The sequence below is a fragment of the Jaculus jaculus genome, chromosome 3, assembly GCF_020740685.1.
Source record: "Jaculus jaculus isolate mJacJac1 chromosome 3, mJacJac1.mat.Y.cur, whole genome shotgun sequence".
NCBI classification, from domain to species: domain Eukaryota; kingdom Metazoa; phylum Chordata; class Mammalia; order Rodentia; family Dipodidae; genus Jaculus; species Jaculus jaculus.
The window spans coordinates 189,874,984-189,894,251 of record NC_059104.1 but is presented as its reverse complement, the minus strand read 5'-3'; the positions used below and the strand labels follow the sequence as shown (position 1 = coordinate 189,894,251).

At 40.8% G+C, this 19,268-nt stretch overlaps 1 pseudogene; it reads left to right on the top strand.

Annotated features, from left to right (window-relative positions):
• Positions 1 to 4,350: 4,350 nt before the first annotated feature.
• On the top strand, positions 4,351 to 4,686 carry LOC105944447 (annotated as a pseudogene).
• The last annotated feature ends 14,582 nt before the right edge of the window (positions 4,687 to 19,268 follow it).

Below are 19,268 nucleotides of genomic sequence, written 5' to 3'. Positions count from 1 at the left end.
ATTTATGTCTTCTTTAATATAATGATTTCCTAAGTATAGCTTGTTTTATTTATCTTGCACATATGTATTTTGAAAACTTTTAAACCTAAAAGTAATTATTTAATTTTAAAAATCAACAACAACAAAAATAAAACAGAATAAAAAAGCTAAAAAAAAGATTTATAGAAGGTAACATGAAGGTTTTTTGAATAGAAGAATGCAGGCATTCTTTCAGACAAATGTTTTCTTAGAGAAAACCTAGAGAAATCAGGGTAAATGAACATGTTTGATGATACTGAGGAATACTGAAGCCTTGTGGAGGCATGTGGTTAAGAGAAGGCAACTGTCAAGTTGGCAGGATACTGCTCTGCTCCAAAGTCACATCTGTTGGTGAGGAAGAGGCCCTTCTATTCTCCATCAGGCTTCATTCTCTGATCATCTCCTGGGCTGTCTGAGGAAGGCTGCCTTCATGTCCGTCTTCCTCAGGAGGGTTCTGAAGACCCTCTGGAGAGTGGCTTGAGGGTCTCTTGCTTTAGCTGTTGCTGGAAGGAGCATTGAAGTGAACGATGGTTCCTCACAACACAGTGGTTCTTAGCATCTAAACACTGTGCAGCAGAGCCACAAAAGACTGACTGAGCTGTAATCCTTGACATCTGGAGGAGCCCATCAGTGGACTGCAAGACAGAGAAAGCATGGGCACTTAGACCCTGGTCAATTGTCTACCCTATCGCCACATAGGAATCTTTCAGTGGGTTAGTCTGGATCTAGAGAGAACCACAAATAAGAATGTCAGCAATGTCCTGATGTACAAATGAGGTGCTCTACACCAAAGGAAATCAGAGTACCCAAATAGAAAACTCCAGTAGTTAACATAGTGATAGAGAAGTAGAGGATGGAAATGGAATGAAAGACATTGAAGAGTCTGTCTGGCAATCTATACTTTGGAACCAAAAGGCAAAGGAGTCAGTCTTGACCACTTTTAGAATGTAGACAGAGAAGGCATTTCTGATCATGTAGATGCTCAGAGTACAACTGCGTTTCTGCCAGCCCAACCATGTCTTTAATAATTAGCAAGTCTTGAATGAGGGTTTCTTTTCTGTTGACAGATATTGTCTTATGGAAACTTTATTGAATTTGTTCCTTTCAGGGGTGTGGCTCAGTGGGAGAGCATTTGGTTAAAAGCGCTCTTTTTCACTTTATGAAGGGTTTTGTTCATAAGTAGAGATGGTCATACAGATTTCAAGTGGGACCACTCAGAAGTTAAATAATCTCTCTTGATTGAGTGATTAATTGGTATGCCTTGGAGTCCTAATAAGACATAGGGTTCAGTCTTTTATTACATCTTATCTACATTTGGGAAGTAGATGCATAAAATGGTTGAGTACTCGTTTCTCACCTCACTTCAAAAATGGCATAGCCTGGGCTGGAGAGATTGCTCAGTGGTTAAAGGTGCTTTCTTGAAAATCCTGACTGCCTGGGTTCAATTCCCCAGTATGCACAGAAAGCCAGATATACAATGTAGTGCATGCATCTGGAGTTCCTTTGCAATGGCAAGAGGCCCTGGTGTGTCCAGATTCACTCTTCCTCTGTATACTTCTGCTGCTCTCTCTCAAGTAACTAACTAAATTAAAAAAAAAACAAACCTGAGATCCCTTTTGCCATTCATTCTAAAGAATGATGTTGAAAATCCATTACTTCAACTTAAGCTATACTTGAAAAATTTTTTTTTTTTGGTTTTTTGAGGTAGGGTCTCACTCTAGCCCAGGCTGACCTGGAATTCACTATGTAGTCTCAGGGTGGCCTTGAACTAAGGGAATTCTCCTACCTCTGCCTCCCGAGTACTGGGATTAAAGGCATGTGCCACCATGCCCGGCTTATACCTGAAATTTTGTGTCCACAATGAAACTGAGTTCAGTTTTAGAATTCAAGTTCTATAGAAGCAAATCCTAGATGGGAATTTCTGTCTGGTTTATTAAAAAATGCTTTGAAAGGGCTGGGAAGATAGCTCCACAATCAAATGTGCTCTCTTGCACAGTCTACTGATGTGGGTTCAAGTTCCAATTCAATCATGTAAGCCAGATACAAAAAGTAGTACAAATGTCTGGTTTTATTTTGCAGCAGCTAAGGGGCTCTGGTGTACGCATGCACACACACACACAAAACACGTACATGTAAATGAGTAAATACAAAATTTTTAAAGAGTTATAAATCCAATTAAAATACTTTATATATTTGTTGAAGAGAGGGAGTGAGAGAGAGAGAGAGAGAGAGAGAGAGAGAGAGAGGGAGGGAGAGAGAGAGAGAGAGAGAGAGAGGAGAGAGAGAGAGAGAGAATGAGCATACCAGGGCCTCCAGCCACTGCAAACGTATCCCATATGCATGTACTACCTTGTTCATCTGGCTTATGTGGATACTGGGAAATCAAACCTTGGTCCTTGGGCTTCACAAGCAGGCACTGTAACCACTAATCTATCTGTCCAGCCCAATAAATTTTAAAAAATTAAAAGAAAGAAATGACTTTAAGAGAACCCTGTAGGGGTAAGTAAAGATGCTGGCAGAGAAGAATCTGAGTAAGGATGTGCCATCAGCAATCTGGCTAAGAGGGGTGTAGTTTTCACCAGCATGTCCCTTCCTGGTTCAGGAGTCTACCACACACTGGGCATCTGCAGCTACAGGCAGCCTGGTTTGAGAGGTGTGGAATCTGTGAAGTGGCCTCCACTACACAAAGGCAATGTTTTGGTGGAGTTGAAACTGATCTGCTAGCAGTTGTTCACTTGACAGCTGAGGATAACTGTACCTAGCTGTCAAAAGGAATCCCATGATAACAACACTGGTGTTATTCACCTTCTCACCAACTGAGATCTTACTGAATTCACTGACTCTTGTCACAGCCTCTCCAAGATTCCAGATGGCCACCTTTGTGGGAAAAATTGCAAAATGAGATATGGAATGAGTCACCTTCCCCATGTCCTTAGCTGTTCCTAAGGTCACAACTATTATTATCACCTACTTTCTCTGTTATCCACTACAGCTAGTGTTTCTGATGGTAGTTGTTTACCTATTGAAATGATTTTCATCCTTGAAGGCCTGAACACCTTTTTTGTCATGTTTTTAAAGGTCACAGTGGCTTTATTTTACAGTAAAACTTAGTATGAGGGTAAAGAACAGACTCCATGACACACATGCTCACCCTTGCCTGCAGCAACCCTACCCCCTTATTATGTCGAATATCAAATGCTCCAGCTAGCATGGTGATGCCTTTCTTGACAAGTGATCAGCTGGCATGAAGACAGTTTCCTGTCTAGGCCTGAACTATTAACATACAGTAGTACAATAGTAGTACAGAGGTTTTGGCATCACAATAAACTTGAGGAACTGTTGTTGTGATGTAATTTGAGACAGTTTCATAACTCCTCCCCTTCAGTAGGCATCCTGCATTCTTCCTCCTCTGCCTCAACCACAGAGAAGTTTGGTTTCTGTTGACTTGCCTACATTCTGAGAATTTTTCGTACATGGGATCACATGATGTGCTATGCCATTTCCAGTTTCTCTCACCGAGCAAAGCATTTCAAAGGTTCACCTATGCTGTAGCATGTATTAGCATTTCAATGCTTTTTATTGTGAAATGGTAGCCCATTATATGGCTTTGCCACATTTTGTGCACCTGTTCAATAGTTGATATACATTTAGGTTGTTTCCACACTTAGGCTGTTTTGTATGATGTTTCCAAGAACAATTTTGACCAATTTTTTTTGTGTTGATATATTTTAATTTCTCTTGGTATATGCTTAGTGTTGGAACTGTTGGGTCTTATAGGTACTCTGCACTTAGTGTTTTGAAGAGCTGCCAAAGTTTTCCATAGTGGTTAAAACTTTATGACTCTTCTCCATATACTCATGTTCTATCTTGGGTAGTCTGGTGCTGTGGGGTTTGTGGGTCATCTGGCTCAAGCGATAATGTTGCTTGTATTGCCGATAGAGCCTGTGACTATCACTCTTTCCTCCCCAAAAAACTATTACCCTCTCACATCATTGAATAAATGGACCCGGGTTTATCTCTTTGTGTGTAATGTTCTGCCTCTCAAATCCAGAGGGGCTCACCAAGCCCTTTCTTAGAGCTCTTTTCTTGGTGATCAGATATACAAAGTACAATATTTTGCCCATTTCTTTCAAGTCAATATCCAAGATGCCTAAAGCCACCAAACCGCCAAATAGGCTGTCCAGAACTTGGTTCTTGGCCACGTATATTTTTTGATATATACAGTACGTGTTCATTACACCAACCTAAGATGATGATATCATCCATGTAGCGGACCAATAATATTTTTCTTTAGAACATTTTATTAAAAATTAATTTATTGAAGAAGTGAGGATGAACCTGCTGTATTCCCATGTTCAGTGCCTATATCCCTCCTCCCTGCTGTCTGCTGCCGCCAAGCCCGAAAGAAAGGCTGAAGGGGAGGCTAAGGGAGATAAAGTCAAGGTGAAAGATGAACCACAGAGAAGACCCGCAAGGTTTGTCTGCTAGACTTGCTCCTCCAAAGCCAGACCCCAAGCCTAAAAAGACCCCAGCGAAGAAGGGAGAGAAGGTACCCACAGGGAAAAAGGGAAAGGCTGATGCTGGCAAGGAGGGGAATAACGTGCAGAAAATGGAGGTGCCCAAACAGACCAGGCACAGAAGGAGGGAGGTGCTGGAGATGCCAGATGAAGAGTGTGCATTTTGATAACTGTGTGCTTCTGGTGACTGTACAGTTTGAAATACCATTTTATCAAGTCTTACAAAAATGCATACGTTTGTTTTACTGTTTTCAAAGGTTTGTTGTTAGCACACAGAACACTTCATTGTTTTGGATGGGGGGAGGAACAAGTGTCACTAACAGAAGGTCTCCTAAGCTGGAGTGATGGGAAAACACCTCACCCTGCTAGTTTTGAAGATTCCTCTTGGCTCCTGGGAGGAGGGAGTCCCTGATGTTGACACAGTAGCCAACTTTGGCACAAATGCACTGTGGCATGAGAAAACTCCAAGTCCATTTTCATGTTCTCCCCTCCATCAGTAGCACAGACTTAATGCCCTTAAAACCAGAGGCCTGTTGGGACCTGACCCCTTCACACTGGTTTTGCCCATGTCAGATGATCCAGACTTTGCAGTGATGTCACCAGATGATGTTGTCCCTCGCAAGAGCTGTGGGACCTTTTCTAAAAGGTCGTGGATTTTTCAGATTAGTAATTCTTCCGTTTTCATTTCATTTCCTGAAAGTCAGGGTCGGCTTGTGAAAAGTTGTGAAACAACATGCTCAGTGTGATATGTCACCTCTCAATCTAACCTCTCCCGTTCCGGGCATCAGACGAAGACTTTACTGGACTTTATAGTGGCTTTCTGATTTTGGAAGGCAGCTATGCTCACCACTATACCACCAACGCTCCTTGGCTTTCTGATTTTGGAAGTCCACACAAGAAGGGAGTTTGAAAGTTCTTGTATACTGGTACTGAGTGTCTGCCCATGTCCTGCCTGAAATACCATGACTGTTTCTGAAAAGCATCTTTGACAAAGCTGAATACAGTTTGGCTTGAAAACAATTCATTTATGTATTCGTGTGAGTATGCTGTTGGGTATGCATATGCCACGTACACATGTGGAGGTTTGAGGACAACTTCAGGATATTTGTCCTCTTTTTCTACCTTCTTTAAGACATGATCCCCTTGTTTTACTGCTGTATGTATGCCAGTTTAGCTAGCCTATGAGCTTCTGGATTCTTTTGGTTTTGCCTTCCATTTACATGAGTACACTTTTCTTACATCCTGAGAACTTGAGCAAGGCTAAATTTAATGGGTGTGATTGTCAGAGCATATATAAGGATATGAAATATGCAAGATGTCATAGAAATAAATAGCAATTTAGGTCTGGAGACCACAGCCCAGTCCAACTGCAGTTGTTTGCAAGGTTGCGCCATTAACATTTGTCTAGTTGCTCTGCTCTGTGGCAGAAAGGAGGGTGTCTGAAGGAAGCATGAAGAATGAGTTTCCCTGCTCTTCAAAGTTGGCTTTATTCCCTCCTGGATTAACAGATTTGGTAGCCCATCTGGCAGCAAGGAAGTGTAACAAGCACAGGAAAGATGGTGTCACCCGGTTTACAATATGTTTTGGGGGATAGCTCCTAAGGAATGTAGAGCAGGGTTATAGTCCCTGAATGGAGGTCATGAGGGGACATGACATGAATGAACTGTGGGATACAGTGGAGACCTCAGGATTTTGGAGATAGCAGGACTATAAATAGCCACCAAGGAGAGTTGCTGGCTTGGAATGGATCCAACCCCAGGGTATCAGCATACCAGCTGGAGGGGCAGAGTTGGAACCCCAGGGACATCACTGCAGATCCTAAAGGCCAGACATGGAGTTTCAGGATCAATGTTTGCTCTTTTTGATCTTGCATTGGTTCAGTTTCCTCACTATGGCCAATGCTATTTCTTCATAGTGTGATGTTTACTCTGTACCATGGTGTGTATATAACTTGTGTTTTAATTTTACAGCTTCACAGTCTCAGATGAGGCTTTGACTTTTGATTAGTGTTGGGATTGATAAAAACGATGGGGACTTTTAAAGTTGGACTGAGGGCTAGGGAGATGACACCATGGTTAAAGGTACTTGTTTGCAAAGTCTGCTTTCTTGGGTTCAGTTCTCTATCACCCACGTAAAGCCAGATGCAGAAAGTGGTGCATGTATTGGGAATTTGTTTGCATTGGTCAGAGGACATGGCATGCCCATTCTCTGTCTCTGTCTCTCTCTGCTTATAAATAAATAAATAAACAAATAAATATTTAGAGTTGGACTGAGTGCATTTTACATTATGGGATGGTTATGAGTTTACAGGGGTCAGGGTATAATATGGTGGTTTGAATCAGATAACCTCCATAAACTAATGTGTTTTCAGTGCTTGGTTCTCAGCTGGTTTCAGTTTTGGAGGTGGGACCTTGCTGGAGGAGGTGTGTTGTTGGAGCAGGACTTTGAGATTTTTTTTTGTTGTTGTTGTTTTGAGGTACGGTCTCACTTTAGCTCCGAGTGACCTGGAATTCACTATGTAGTCTTGAACTCATGGTAATACTCCTATCTCTGCCTCCCCAGTACTGGGAATAAAGGCGTGCACCCCCATGTCTGGCTAACTTTGAGGTTTTTATAGCCAGCTCTTCCTTGTCAGAGATCAGCTCAATGTTTTTCTGCCTTCTTTCATCTGATGTGGCAAGGAGTGATGTACACCCTCTGCACTACCATTTCTTCTTGCTACTATAAGGCTTCCCCTCAAGACTGTAGGCCAGAATAAACTTTTTCTTCCATCACTGCTTTTAAATATATATATTTATTTATTTGAGAGAGAGGGAGAGAGAGAGAGGGAGAGAGAATGGGTGCTCCAGGGTCTCCAGCCACTGCAAATGAACTCCAGAAGCATGTGCCCCCTTGTGCATTTGGCTAATGTGGGTCCTGGGGAATCGAACCTGCAAATCCAAAGGACCCAGTTTCTTCTCTTGAGATGGGGTCTGTCTTTCAAGCTGAAGCTGCTGCTTGTCAATGAGCCCCAGTGATTTTCTGGTCCCCAACTACCCATGGACAGGGTTATTGATGTGCATAATCATGGAGAGACAAATATGAGAAAGGAGACATATGGAGAGAGAAACAAAGAGAGAAAGACATGCACACACTAACTACTGAACTAACAATAAAATAAAAATGGAAAAAGAGAAAGGAGAGAGAGAGAAAGTAAGAAATGGGATTAAAAAGTAAGTAATAGGGCTGGATAGATGGCTTAGCAGTTAAGACTCTTGCCTGCAAAGCCAAAGAATCCATATTCAATTCCTTAGGACCCACGTAAGCTAGATGCTCAAGGTGGCACATGCGTCTGGAGTTCATTTGCAGTGGTGGGGGGCTCTGGTGTGCCCATTCTCTGTCTCTCTATTTGCTTCTCTCTCTTCCTTTCTCTGAAATAAATAAATAAACAGAGTAAATAGTGCAATCTGGTTATGGTGGCTCATACCTACAACTTCAGAGCTTGGTCAGGCCCCTAGGGAAAGAGGCTGACCTGAAAAGAAAAACAGAGCATGTTAAAAAAGACATAGAAATTTGATATTAAACATTGTTATGAATTGGCCTGATTAAAAGCCTCTATAGAGGAAAATTCGGGGGCTGGAGAGATTGAATAGTGGTTAAGTTACTTGCCTGCAAAGCCTAAGGACCCAGGTTTGACTCTCCAGAACTCACATAAGCCAGATGCACAAGGTGATGCATGTGCAAGAGGTGGTGCATATGAGTTCGATTATAGAGGCTAGAGGCCCTGGCACACAAATTCAGTCTCTTTCTCTCCCTCTCTCTGTTCTATTTCATAAAACTTTAAATGAAGCAAGAAGATACAGATAGAGAATAGGTTTATGATCCTCTAAAGGAGGTCAGTTGTATGGGCAGTAGTGGAAGACTTTAAATTATGTGTGTGTGTGTGTGTGTGTGTGTGTGTGTGTGGCACATGTGCACTACCCTGCATGTGGAGATCAGAGGTTAGCCTTGGGTGCTGGGCCTTGCCTTCAACCTTGTTGGAGGCAGGAGCTCCCAATGTTCATCACTGCATATACCAGTCTAGCTGGCCCATGAGTTTGTCAGGATTCTCCTGTCTCCGTCTTCCTTCTTGCCATAGGCACACTGGGGTTTTAGATGTGCATTGTTGTGACTGGCTCTGCATAGGTCCTGTGGATCTGAACTCTTCTTCATGCTTGTGCAACAAGTACTTTACCCACTATCCATCTCTCTAGCCTGCAGTGCTGGCCAGCTCTTCTGAGACTATTTCAACTATGTGAGACTGGGTGAGCGCAGAGTGTGTGTACTACTTGGCTTCCTCTTTTTCCCTTTATGATATTTGCCTAGCAACCACAAGGTGTGGCTTGTGGGCAGACAGTTCTTCAGGGCTAAGTGTGGTAAACTGCTAGCTTTCCACTGGCTGGTCCTAGTCTCTGATGCTTTAAACTCCTGTTCATGAGGTGGGATGGTCCCCGCTTTGCACTGAAGTATAATGCTCTGTCTCTGTCTTTCCAGTGTGGCTTCTACATGCATTACTTTAACCATTTGCTGAATTCCCACCTCTTCACTAGTTTCCCTACTTGATGGCCCCATGTGGGAAGTATCTTCACGTCCTCCATGGCTACACCCAATTTTGTACTATGTTCATGTCTCTAACTTACTCTCCTTTATAGCTGGCATTGAACGAGCACACCATGGATTCATGCCTGGACCTTGATGGGAATTCTTAGAGATAGGATAATGCAGGGAGCTTCTGACTCCTAAAGTCAAAGACTCAGATAGGACTATCTCAAGTTGAATTCCCATCATTCCACAGTAACATAATGCCAGGAATAAGGCAAAATTTTTCTAGTAACAATATGCTATATAGACTCCATGTCAATAGTTGTGTAGACACCAGGCTCATTCTGTAGTTGTAATGAGATTCTGATAGTACTGAGGACAGTGTGAATTATTCTGAGTCTCTCGTTTCCTTTTCCTCAGTTCTTTTCCTGTGTTGCAACACCTTTGTGCCTCCCATGTATTGGAGTAATCTTTTCCTTTCCATTTTACTCTCTAAATGAGATTTTGTCTATCACAAGTGAAATGACAGTGCATGTTTTCTCAGGCTCTTGTCCTTTCTTTCTTGTTCCCCAGTTGCTACCTTCTATCATTGCACATTCTACACTTCATGTGATAGGATGGCATCTCCCTCTGCTCTTCCTCAGATTTTTTTTTTAATTTTATTAACATTTTTCATGATTATAAAATATATCCCATGGTTTTTTTTTTGTTTTTTTTTTTGAGGTAGGGTCTCACTGTAGCTCAGGCTGACCTGGAATTCACTATGTAGTCTCAGGGTAACATCGAACTCAGGGTGATCCTCCTACCTCTGCCTCCCAAGAGCTGGGATTAAAGGCATGTGCCATCACACATGGTTCAGACTTTTTAAAATAAGGTTGTATTCATTGACTACTGTGACTTCAGTGTCTTCCCAACAGGTTACTTCTGTTCATCTTTGATTGTAGATCAGGTAGGCCTTAGGACTCCTTCATCTTTAAATCATAATATTCACTGGCAGGTTTTAGCTTTCCTTGGGGTCTCTCTTGCTGTGTAATAAGTTCTATCCACTCTTCACTGGATGCCATGTACCACAAGTACTTCCATATTTGATAATTTCCCTTTTAGAATTTTAGAAAGGTTCAATGCAGGACCTAATATCTCTGATTATCGAGTCTTTTTCTCTTGTTTATGAACATGTATGTATGTATGTGTATATGGTATGCATGTGTGTAATGTTAACAAGTGTGTGTCAAAATTTCAGAGATATTCACATCAAATTGTCTTGTAATAAATAATTATTTCATGATGAGTTTAAAGTCAAGGTTACTTTTTTTTTTTTTTCCCTGAGGTATGGTTTCGCTCTAGGGCAGGCTGACCTAGAATTCACTATGTAGTCTCAGGATTGCCTCAAACTCATGCAGACCCTCCTACCTCTGCTTCCCAGGTGCTGGGATTAAAGACATGAGACACCATGCCTGACAGTCAAGATTACTTTTAAAAGTTAAGCGTCACCGGGCTGGAGAGATGGCTTAGCAGCTAAGGTGCTTGCTTGTGAAGCCTGAGAGCTCATGTTTGAATCTCCAGGTCCCACATAGCCAGACACAATGACAATGCATGTGTGCAATGTCACACATATGCACAAGGGGTGCATGCATTTGAGTTTTTTCATAGCAACTGAAAGGCCCTGGCATGCTCATTCTCTCTCTGTCTCAAAAATAAAATAAAAAAGTTAAGAGTTTTTTTTTTAAAGGAAACTAAAAAAAAAGTTAAGAGTTATTGACTATAATAAATATTCAACTGAAGCAAATTCATAACATTGGGAGGGACCTTAAAATTTTATTGCACATCCCAGTTCATACAGGGATATATTTAAATCATCAAGCACAAATGAGGTGTCTAAACTAATGCCTATCAGCCCTATGATAAAATAGCAAGAAATTAAAAAAAAAAAAAAAAGAAACAAGACTGCTGTGTTACATACAATCTTGGAGGTTTGGTTAAGGAAGTCAGAGAAGGATCTAGCATATGGCATTTTAAGAACACTGTCTTATGATTTGTATCACACTGTGGTCTTGTCTCTTACCTAAAGAAGGGTTTCTTTATTAAAATATTTTATTTTATTTATTTGACTGAGAAAGAGGGTCAGAGAATGGGTGCACCAGGGCCTCCAGACACTGCAAACAAATTCCAGACATGTGCACCCCCTTGCGCATCTGGCTAACACGGGTCCTGGGGGATCGAACCTGGGTCCTTTGGCTTTGCAGGCAAACGCCTTAACCGCTAAGCCATCCCTCCAGCCCAAGAAGGGTTTCTTAAATGCTTTCCACTGTGACTCCTTTTTGCCTAAGATGTGGCTATATGAAATATTGATATAAATCAAACATTTATTGATAATAAACCATAAAGAAAAGGAAATTTATTTAACAATTATTTTGGCATATGTTTTGCCATTTATTAAAGATGAAAGCAAACTTACATACTAATGAGATGGATGTGCTTATTTGTTTAACACATACAAGCTATTTGATACTTATATGCTGAGAAATGAAATGGAAAATATTAAAAGACTTTCCATCATTTCTAGTAGAGCAGAAAACTTTGTATACACAATAACAACATTGCAATTTATAATATACATGAGTCTCAAGTCTGAGCCCAGGTGTTTCAGGCGGCATGCAGAAGCCATGCTCACTGTGGCAGCATGTGCAGAGGCAGCGTGTAAGCTGTGGATTTAGAACCAAGGCTGGAGTGAAGCTGTAAGCATTGTCAGAAACTCCTGAGGTTTATTATATATTGATTCTGAGTTAATTTTTGTATCGTGTGCTCAGAAAACTCTTACTATTGCTAACTTATTTATGACCTTCCATATTAAGTTCATAAAACTTCATATAGTCATAAGCCACACCTGAAGTAGATTTGGTAAAGAATAACTTTTGAATTTTGTTACTTTAACTTAAGGTCTGCTGAGACCTATTGTCCATGTTGAAATTGATACTTCATTTATAATTTCGGGTCAAGTTCTCTAGAGACAGAATTTGAGAAGGGAATATTTTTCTCTCTTTCTCTCCATGTGTGTTATTAAGAAATGCTTTCAGGAGAATTCAATAAGGAGATGAAGAAAAGAGGATATTGAAAAGGAAGAGTGTGACTTCACTATAGTCTAACCTCACCACAATCTTGGAGGCAGCTCTCTACTGCAGATTGTACTAGAGAGTTGGTCCCCCCCTGGAGTTAGGGAGCTGAACTCCTGTATTATCCACACATTGGTAAAATTACAGGCAGTCTGAACTGAAGGTAATTAAGTTAGGATATAGGCCCAACAACAGAAAGAGAATTCACTGGTGGGGTTTCAAGTGTGTGTTATTATCAGAAATTCATTCAACAGTAAAAGATGTATACTAAACTGGCAAAAGGTATCCCAGGACACAGTGTCTACTGATCCTTACCTCTTACACCATGGAGGACCATTTCCTTTTGGTGAATTCATCTCTTTGTCACACTCTCTACAGGGCTGTAGCTGGCTGGAATCTGTGGGAATACTACAAGTGTGGTATACAGGATCAATTATAGTTCTGGAGCTGAAGCTGCACCTATTACTAATCCTCTCTCTTCTCCATTACCTGCATGGCCTTCTTAGTCCCACATGGACTTTCTTGCTAGTCTAGGCACATTATCCTGTAGAGTGACCAGACCTTCGAAAATCTGGGCACTTTTTCTTTTAGATTTTATTTTTATTTATTTATTAGAGAAAGAGAGAGGAAGAGAGAGAGAGAGAGAGAGAGAGAGAGAGAGAGAGAGAGAGAGAGAGAGAGAGAGAGAGAGAATGGGCATGCCAAGGCCTCCAGTCATGGCTAATGAACTCCAGATGCATGTGCCACCATGTGCATCTGGCTTACGTGGGTCCTGGGGAATTGAACTTGGGTCCTTAGATTTCACAGGCATGCACCTTAATCACTAAGACATCTCTCCAGCCCTGGACACTTTCTGTTTTGTCATTTAGTCATAATAGCTATATTTTCCCCATTTATAGTAAAACTTGACACAAGACAAAAAAGAGACATACAGTGGCAAACACATTCTTTCCTGCCCATACTGTGTGGCACTACCCTTATCTTCTTATGATGCTGAGTGTGAAATGTTCCTGGCAGCATGGTGATGCCTTTTTTGACTTGTGGCCAGCTGGCCTGACGAGCAGGGGACTAGGTGGCAACAATCCTGTCTAAGTTTAGTGCACCGAATTTCATAAAACAAACACTCCTATACCTGGAGGGATAGATGGCTCTAGATACAATAATGGAAGACCTCAATACTCCATTCTCATCAGTACTTAGAATATTCAGACAAAAATTCACAAAGAGCCTGGAGTTATGGTGTATGCCTTTAATCCCAGCACTCGGGAGGCAGAGGTAGGAGGATTGCCATGAGTTCAAGGACACCCTGAGACTACATAGTGAATTCCTGGTCAATCTGGGCTAAAGTGAGACCCTGCTTCAACCACAACAAAAAAGCACTTCAGCACTAAACTACACTGCAGATCAAATGGATTTAACAGACTTTTATAATACACTGTAGTCCACCTCTAAAGAATGCCTATTCTTCTCAGCAGTCCATGAAACTTTCTGCAAAACAGTTCACAATTTGAACCCTAACACAAGTCTTAAGAAACACAACACCTTAAATAATTTCTTGTGTTACACCAGAACATAATGGAATAGAACAAGAAATTAATAAGAGAAACTAAAAATATGCAAACATATTGATATTAAAAGTATATTTCTGGGGCTGGAAAGGTGGCTTAGCAGTTAAGTGCTTGCCTGTGAAGCCGAAGGACCCCAGTTTGAGGCTCCATTCCCCAGGACCCACGTAAGAAAGATGCACAAGGTGGCACATGCATCTGGATTTCTTTTCAGTGGCTGGAGGCTGTGGCGTGCCCATTCTCCCTTTCTCTGTCTGCCTCTTTTTCTGTCTGTCTGTCATTCTCAAATAAATAAATAAAAAATAAACAAAAAATTAAAAAAAGAAAGGATATTTCTGAACGATCAATGTATCATTGAAGAAATCAGAAAAACAATTTAAAAGCTTCTTAGAATCAAAAAGAAGTTGAAGACACTACTTTCCAGCATAGTGTGACATAGAAAATGAAGTTTTAAGAGGGAAATTTATAGCTATGAGTGTCAACATTGATGAATCAGAAAAATCTAGTGATATACCTCAGAAAACTAATAAATATGTTGCTGAAATTAATGAAATGGAAACCAAGAACACTAGCAAGGACTAATGGATCAAAGAAGTTCTTTATATACATAAAAGTATTGATAGATATGTAGATAAACTGTTTTTATAGGAAAATTGAAATAATTATTTTGTTATATCTGATCACAATACAACAAAAGTACAAATCTATATCAAGAGACAGTATAAAACATATCTAACTCATGGGGATTAAATAATATGATGTTAAGTGTTTAATGTGTCACTGAAGAAATAAAAAAGTAAATCAAGAAATCACTATAAATAAATGAAAACATAAAATATAACGTGCCAAAACTCATGAACTACAATGAAAGCAGTCCTAATAGGGAAATTCAACTCAGCCATACATTGTATAGTCTTTAAGGTTTCATGTGTAAAATAATATCAACTGCAACTAAGAATATGTGACTTATGTATGTATATATATGTATATATGTATGTATGTATATATTTTTATTGACAACTTCTATACTTACAGACAAAAAAACATGGTATTTCTCTCCCCTCCCCTGCTTTCCCCTTCATAACTCTTCTCTCTGTCATATCCCCTCCCTCTCTCCATTAGTCTCACTTTTAATTTGATGTCATCGTCTTTTTCTCCTGTAGTGAGGTACTTCTGTAGGTATCACTAGGCACTACAAGGTCTTGGATGTTGAGGTCAATTTCTGTCCTGACAGTTGTGTGTAAGGAGTGGTACCCTTCCTTTGCTCTTACATTCTTTTCACCACCTCTTCCACAATGGACCCTGAGCCTTGGAGGATGTGAGATGTTTCAGTGCTGGACACTCCTCTGTCCCTTCTTCTCAGCACTATGTTGCCTTTTGGGCCATCCCAGTGCTCATCACCATCTGAAAAGGGAAGCTTCTCTAACCAGAGGTGAGATTAGCATTAATATATGAATATTAACAGTAAGTGTAGTGCTTTCAGGGTGATTTGGTGAGAGTAATATGTGCATTTATCCAGACAGGAGCAGGCTTTATACCCTTAAGGCTCATGACCTCTCCTACCATAGACTTTTGATTAGGTTTTCAGTGCCAGGCATGTATTCCCTCCCATAATGCAGGCCTTCAGTCCAATTAGAGAGCAGTTGGTTTCCCCCAGAGCAGACATGCCACTATTGCACTTTAAACTTTTTAAAAAAAATTTTTAAAACTTGCTTTTGTTTGTTCATTTTTATTTATTTATTTGAGAGTGACAGAGATAGAGATAGATAGATAGATAGATAGATAGAGAGAGAGAGAGAGAGAGAGAGAGAGAATATGGGTGCACCAAGGCTTCCAGTCACTGCAAACAAACTCCAGACGTGTGAGCCCCTTGTGCATCTGGCTAACGTGGGGAATCAAGCCTTGAACCTGGGTCATTAGGCTTCACAGGCAAGTGCTTAACCACTACACCATCTCTCCAGCCCTAAACTTTGTTTTTATTTGTCCCTCTCCTTCACTGCCCTCCCTCATTTTCCCTTTTCTCATCTTGCTGATCTACTTCTTCCCACCAAATGGTGACCCTTTCTGCTTTCATGTTAAGTGCGTCTCATTACCCTCTTCTCTCTCCTCCTCCCTTGAGATAGCATATTTCACTTTCATGGTTTCCTTCGAGTTTCATGACCTCTCCGTGTACACACATACACGCAAGCATGCATGCACACACACACACATTTAAATGTAAGTTCTACCTAGGCAAGAAAGCTTAGGGTATTTGTCATTATAAGTCTGGCTTATTTTGCTTAACATAATGATTTCCAGTTATATCCATTTTCCTGAAAATGTCATAATTTCATTAATCTTTATGGCTGAGTAAAGTTCTACTGTGTACATATGTACCATATTTTGTTTATTAATTCATCTGTGTAAATATCTCTGATATGTTGACTTAAGAGTCATTCAAGTAAATGCCCAGGAGTAGTTTAGCTGGGTTATATGGTAGTTCTACTTTTAGATTTTAGGGTTTTTTTTTAAAATTTTTATTTACTTGTGAGAAAGATAGATATAGATAGATAGATAAAGGATATGAATGGACATGCCAATGCCTCTAGTCACTGTTAGTGAACTCCAGATGCATGTGCCACCATTTGCATTTGGCTTATGTGGGTACTGGGGAATTGAACCTAGGTCCTTGGGTTTCACAGGCAAGTGCCTTAACCACTAAGTCATCTCTTCAGTCCAGTTTTTAGTTTTTTGGAGAAACTCCTATACTGATTTCTATTGTGGCTCAAGGAGTTTCATTCTCACCAGTAGTATAAAAATGTTCCTTTTTCTTCACTTCCTTGCTAGCATTTATTTTTATTTATTAATATTAATACTCATTATTTTGATTATTATTTTGGTTTTGAGGTAGGGTATACTCTAGCCCCAGATGACCTGGAATTCACTATGTAGTCTCAGGCTGTCCTCAAAGGCACAGTGATCCTCCTACCTCTGTCTCTCAAGTGCTGGGATTAAAGGCGTGCAGCACCATGTGAGGCTCATTTATTTATTTATTTTAAATATTTATTTACTTGAGAGAGCAAACACTTTGTTCATCTGGCTTATGTGGGTTCTGGGGAATTGAACCTGGGTCCTTTGGCCTTGAAGGCAAATGGTTTAACCTTGAAACCATCCCCTTCATTTTTTTGGTTTTTCAAGGTAGGGTCTCACTTTGGTCCAGGTTGACCTGGAATTAACTATGTAGTCTCAGGGTGGCCTTGAACTCTTGATGATCCTCCCACCTCTGCCTCCCAAATGTTGGGATTAAAGGTGTGCACCACCATGCCCGGCTCATTTATCTTTTTTATTTTTTTAATTAACAATTTTTATTAACATTTTCCATGATTATAAAATATATCCCATGGTCATTTATTTTCTTGATAAACATTCTGACGTGGAGGGGCAGGAGATAGAATGTCAAAGAAGTTTGATTTGCATTTTCCTGATGGCTAAGGAGGTTGAGGACTTTTCTAAGTATTTATTGACCATTTGTAATTCTTCTCTTGAGAATTGTCTAAATGGTTCATTGGTACATTTGTTGATTGGATGATATGGACTTTTTGGTGTTTAATTTTTGTGGTTCTTCATATACTATACATATTATTCTCTTGTCTGATGTACACTTGGCAAAGATTTTTATCCTATTACGTAGGATACCTCTCCTTCGGATGGTCATTGCCTTTGCTATGGGGAAGCCTTTTAATTTTATGGAATGCCATTTTTCCATTCTTGGGATTATGTCTTATGCTAATAGAGTTTATCTTTGAAGTGCTTTACTTTAGCAGTTTCAAAGTTTCAGATCTTACATTAAGGTCTTCCATTTTGAATTGATTTTGTGCAAAGTGTCATCAGAGAGCCATTACTGGATGACCTGCCTGATGGATCAGTGTTGTAGATTGCAGGATTTGCCTCTGGGTGATGCTGTTGGAAACTTTACTCTGCCAGCAGACTGCATAGCTCCTCCCAGTACTGTGAAAACTAGCCAGCAGGGTGGAAACTGCCACTTTAGCTGATGTGATAACTTGATCACTCTGTGTCTTGCAACCCACAGCAGTGTTGTCTTCAGTAACGGGGTCTTATCTGTTAGTTCTGATGCCATTCTGCTCAAGAAATACCTTGAAATAAGTGCAAAAACATTTGGGATGAAACAAGAAATGTTACTCGTCTTTATACTGATCACCATTCTTCTAGCTACTTCTACATTATTATTTGTTTTTTTGAGGTAGGGTTTCACTCTGGCCCAGGCTGACCTGGAATTTACTCTGTAGTCTCAGGGTGTGGTGGGCCTTGAGAGGCCTGGGCATGAGGCCTAGTGGAATTCCTGAGCCTAGCTAAAGTTTGGTGATCTGTCTCTGGTCAGCTAGGACTCAGCAAGATGCCTAATGGCTTCTGACCTACTACTTCTGGTAGGAGTTGGAATTCCGCGCCCGTGCTCAGCACTTGTGACCAATCATCTCAAAGGTTGCGGTTTACTATTGGCCCTTACCTCTTCCCCCCCCCCATCCTAGAATCCCCGCCTTTGTTCCCAACATTATATAGGCAACCACCTGTAACGATAAAGCGAGTTCCTGCTTCCACAAGACTCCCAATTCAGTGTGGTTTTTCTCTGGTGACTAGGAGAGGTTCTGAGTCATCCAACGTTTATCCTCTTCCTCAACTCTTTGGGAGGAACCAGCAGGCCTGGTCCTTCCTCAACACTACCTACCCCCTGGGGAGGTGGCCTTGAACTCACGGTGATCCTCCTACCTCTGCCTCCCGAGTGCTGGGATTAAAGGCGTGTGCTACCACGCCTGGCTACATTATTTTTTAACAATGTCACTGTGAATTGCATCTTCTTCCATTGTCATTTGTCCATAAGTTACTTATGTTTCCTTGATAATTTCAAAAAAATGTGGCTGGCAAAAGTTGTAGGGTGCATGCTTGGTTAGTTATGGAGTTGTCAGTTCCAACTATTTCAGGAAGTCCTACATTTACGTCCATATAATTTTTTTTCCCCCCACAGGTTGGGTGTTGCTCTAGCCCAGGCTGCCCTGGCATTCACTATGTAGTCTCAGGCTCCTCATCCCTACCTCAGCTTTCTGAATACTGGGATTAAAGTCTGGGTCACCATGCTGGGCAGGAAGAGAATGGGCAAACCAAGGCCTCTAGCCACTACAAATGAACTCCAGACGCATGAGCCACATTACATCTGGATGTATGTGGGTACTAGGGAATTGAAATCTGATCATTAGGCTCTACAGAAAAGTGCCTTAACCACTGACCCATCTCTCCAGCCCCATCATGTTTTTAAAATGGTAGTGTCAGAACAGTTGTATCAGTTTAGATAGGCATTTGTAAGGAGATCTCTTCTTCAAAACTCTGTTCCAATCTTAAAAACAGTAACTAAATCATACCAGTGTTTGCACTCAGCTTGTGGTACCAGCAATCTCTGTGCCCAGCACATACCACACAATCCTATAGAAAGAGCACCAGCAGCTGCC